This window comes from Ranitomeya variabilis, chromosome 5 (assembly GCF_051348905.1).
Source record: "Ranitomeya variabilis isolate aRanVar5 chromosome 5, aRanVar5.hap1, whole genome shotgun sequence".
NCBI classification, from domain to species: Eukaryota; Metazoa; Chordata; class Amphibia; order Anura; family Dendrobatidae; genus Ranitomeya; species Ranitomeya variabilis.
This window is the reverse complement of record NC_135236.1, coordinates 454,710,213-454,714,590: the sequence shown is the minus strand read 5'-3', so window position 1 is coordinate 454,714,590 and position 4,378 is coordinate 454,710,213. Positions and strand designations below refer to the sequence as shown.

At 46.3% G+C, this 4,378-nt stretch overlaps 1 long non-coding RNA gene across 1 annotated transcript; it reads right to left on the bottom strand.

The window, feature by feature from the left end:
• Positions 1 to 3,490: 3,490 nt before the first annotated feature.
• LOC143773732 (uncharacterized) lies at positions 3,491 to 3,795 on the bottom strand. Its single transcript, XR_013215337.1, has 3 exons — positions 3,774 to 3,795; positions 3,644 to 3,693; positions 3,491 to 3,544 (listed from the first exon to the last, which is right to left on the bottom strand). It is a non-coding gene; the product is annotated as an uncharacterized LOC143773732 (long non-coding RNA).
• Between the last annotated feature and the right edge of the window lie 583 nt (positions 3,796 to 4,378).

Below are 4,378 nucleotides of genomic sequence, written 5' to 3'. Positions count from 1 at the left end.
AGTTTCTGTGAAGGAACGTTTAACTTCAGACTCTTAGTTGCTGACCACACGGAATCTCCTACCTTGAACATGGGTGGAGGTTTACGGAATCTATCAGCCGATCTCTTATAACGTTCTTGAGCTGTGGTCAGGGATTACTTCAGAACCTCCAGTTTCTGTCTCATCACAGTCAGCCTTTCCTCTACTGCCGGAACCGGAGAATTAATTGGAAACCTAGGTAAAATACACGGATGATAACCCAGATTGGCAAAGAAAGGTGTAAATTTAGTGGAGGCGCTCTGAGAATTATTATATGAAAATTCGGCTAATGGCAACAACTCGAACCAATCATCCTGGAGATGGCTGACATAACATCTTAGATATTGTTCCAGCGTCTGGCTGGTACGCTCAGTCTGACCATTTGTCTGGGGATAGTAAGCAGAAGAGAGACAGACATTAATATTGAGTGCAGAGCAAAACCTCTTCCAGAATCTTGAAGTGAACTGTACTCCACGGTCAGAGATGATCTCATCCGGAACCCCGTGCAACCGAAAGACATTCTGTATAACCAAGTTCACTGTATCTTTAGCTGAGGGGAGGCCGGTGCACGGAACAAAATGAGCAGCTTTAGTCAGGCGATCAACTACCACCATGATTGTATTCATGCCCTCCGACGTAGGCAGCTCCACAATAAAGTCCATTGATATAGACCCCCAAGGGCGGGACAGAACAGGTAATGGTTGTAGAAGACCCGTAGGTGCCACATGAGGAGTCTTGTAATGGGCACATACCTCGCAAGAGAGAACATAGTCCTTGGTATCCTTCAGGCAAGTTGGCCACCAGAAGAATTGGCTCAGGAACTCTTGTGTCTTCTGTACCCCCCTGTGACCAGCCAACTTGGAGTCATGTACCAACTTGAGGATCTGCAGACGGATGACCTCCGGGACGTAGATACGTCAATCTCTGAACCACATGCCACCCTTAAAGACAAGATTAATATCCACAGGTGGGTTGGCCAGAAATACATCACCTTCATAGGCCTCCCTGCACTCCTTCCACAAGTCCTGATCGTGGATAACTCCGATGAAATTGGCATCAGATAGAATGGTCTTGGATGGGGCTCCAGGTACGGAATCCGCAGCATGGATTCGGGATAAAGCATCAGCCTTCCCATTACCAGAACCTGGACGGTACGAGATAACAAAGTTAAATTGATTTAAAAATCAGTTCCAATGAGCCTGACGAGGTGAAAGACATCTAGTGGATCTAAGTAACTCTAGATTGCGATGGTCAGTTAGCACTATGATCTGTTGTGCAGCTCCTTGCAGATGATGCCTCCATTCTTTGAAAGCCGCAATAATAGCCAGCAATTAGTGTTGAGCGATACCGTCCGATACTTGAAAGTATCGGTATCGGAAAGTATCGGCCGATACCGGCAAAGTATCGGATCCAATCCGATACCGATACCCGATACCAATACAAGTCAATGGGACTCAAGTATCGGACGGTATTCCTGATGGTTCCCAGGGTCTGAAGGAGAGGAAACTCTCCTTCAGGCCCTGGGAACCATATTAATGTGTAAAAGAAAGAATTAAAATAAAAAATATTGCTATACTCACCTCTCCGAGGGAACCGGCAGCGTTGTTTGCTTAAAATTCGCGCTTTTCTTTCCTTACGTGAAGTCCCGGCTTTGTGATTGGTTGCGTCGCAGTCACATGGGCGACGCAACCAATCACAGCAAGCAGTGACGTAATTTCAGGTCCTTAAGGATTTTAAAATTACGTCCCGGCTTTGTGATTGGTTGCGTCGCAGTCACATGGGCGACGCAACCAATCACAGCAAGCCGTGAAGTAATTTCAGGCCCTTAAGGATTTTAAAATTACGTCCCGGCTTTGTGATTGGTTGCGTCGCAGTCACATGGGCGACGCAACCAATCACAAGCCGTGACGTCACGGGAGGCTGGACACGCGCGCATTTTAAAATGCGCGCTTGTCCAGCCTCCCGTGACGTCCCGGCTTGTGATTGGTTGCATCGCGGTCAACCAATCACAAGCCGGGAGGCTGGACACGCGCGCATTTTAAAATGCGCGCGTGTCCAGCCTCCCGTGACGTCACGGCTTGTTATTGGTTGCGTCGCCCATGTGACTGCGACGCAACCAATCACAAAGCCGGGACGTAATTTTAAAATCCTTAAGGGCCTGAAATTACGTCACGGCTTGCTGTGATTGGTTGCGTCGCCCATGTGACTGCGACGCAACCAATCACAAAGCCGGGACGTAATTTTAAAATCCTTAAGGACCTGAAATTACGTCACGGCTTGCTGTGATTGGTTGCATCGCCCATGTGACTGCGACGCAACCAATCACAAGCCGGGACTTCACGTAAAGGAAAGAAAAGCGCGAATTTTAAACAAAGAACGCTGCCGCTTCCCTCGGTAAGGTGCAGGCTGCGTCGGAGAGGTGAGTATAGCAATATTTTTTATTTTAATTCTCTCTTTTACACATTTTTACATTAATGTTGTTTCGATACCGATACCCGATACCACAAAAGTATCGGATCTCGGTATCGGAATTCCGATACCCGCAAGTATCGGCCGATACCCGATACTTGCGGTATCGGAATGCTCAACACTACCAGCAATTCCTAGTCTCCCACGTCGTAATTCTTCTCTGCTGAGGTTAGCCTACGGGAAAAGAAAGCACAAGGATGTAGCAGACCCTTCTCTCCAGTTCTTTGGGAGAGAATAGCCCCCAAAGCATTATCAGAAGCATCCACCTCCACAATGAAAGGAAGTGTTGGATCTGGGTGTATCAACAGCGGTTCTGATGTGAAACAGATCTTAAGCCGATCAAAAGCTTCTTGAGCCTGTGATGACCACTTAAAGGGCTTTTCCTTCTTTGTCAAGGAAGTAATGGGACGGACAATATCAGAAAAATTTCGAATGAAGCGTCTGTAGAAATTAGCAAAACCAATAAAACGTTGGACTTCCTTACCGTTCTTGGGTACCGGCCAGTCAAGGATAGCCTGAATCTTACCAGATTCCATGTTCAGCCCCTGGGAAGAGATGATATAACCTAAGAACTGTATCTCAGAACGATGGAACTCGCATTTCTCCGGCTTAATATACAGATGGTTCTCTTTCAGACGTCTTAAAACAGTTTTGACATGTTCTTCATGTTCCTGTAGAGAGTCAGAAAAGATTAGTATATTGTCCAAATAGATCACTACAAACTGGTCCAACAAATCTCTGAAAATGTCATTAGCAAGGTGTTGAAATGTTGCAGGGGCGTTACAAAGCCCGAAGGGCATCACAAGAGATTCAAAGTGTCCATACCGGCATCTGAATGCTGTCTTCCACTCATCCCCTGGACGAATACGCACCAAATTATAAGCCCCACAAAGATCCAGTTTAGAGAACACCTTAGCATGGCGGACTCTTTCCAGGAATTCGGGAATCAGAGGCAAAGGGTAACGGTTTCGTACGGTTACCTTATTGAGTTCTCGATAGTCAACACAGGGTCTCAGGGTCCCATCCTTCTTCTTTACAAAAAAGATAGGTGCCCCTGCTGGTGAGGAAGAAGGACGTATGAAGCCTTTGGCCAGATTTTCATCAATATACTCTTTTAAGGCTTGAAGCTCAAGTGCCGCCAAAGGGTATAAGTTACCAAAAGGAATGGCTGCTCCGGGAAGCAGCTCAATGGGACAGTCATAATGCCTGTGTGGAGGAAGCTGATCTGCATTCTTCTTGTCACAGATGTCAGAGAACTCTTTATAAGCTGGAGGTAAAGAAAATACCTGTACATGTGGTTCCGTAGCCGTGAACTCAGGGACAGCTTCTGTTAACGCTGAGTTTCTCCTTGTTGGGAAGATAATCTCCTTGGTCTCCCAGTTGATAATTGGGTTCTGAGAACGCAACCAAGGAATGCCTAAAATTACAGGAAAATGAGGAGAAGAAATTAGCAGAAAGAAAGTTGCTCCTGATGATTAGGCTCCAACAAAATTTCAAGGGGTACGGTCTCCTGATCCAAAGGCCCAGAGATTAAAGGTGACCCATCCACTGTTTCCATGGTAATTGGAGAGGCTCTTTGCTGAATTTTAAGACTATGTTCCTTGGCAAATGCGATATCCATGAAATTGCCACCTGCACCAGAGTCAATCATAGCTGAACTGGAAATCCACTGTCCTGAACACAGGATCTTAATAGGGAGAGAACAGTGAGAGTTCTTTTCCTTCAGCTCCTTGGGGGGTGAAGTCATAGACAGTGAATGGAATACAGCGTTTAAAGGCAGGCTACATTCAGAGATGTCAGATTCATCATCACAGTTGTCATACTCCCCTATTGCTGCTAGCACCTTGTTAGGCCATCTAGGACACTTAGGACAATTGATCAAGAAGTGGTC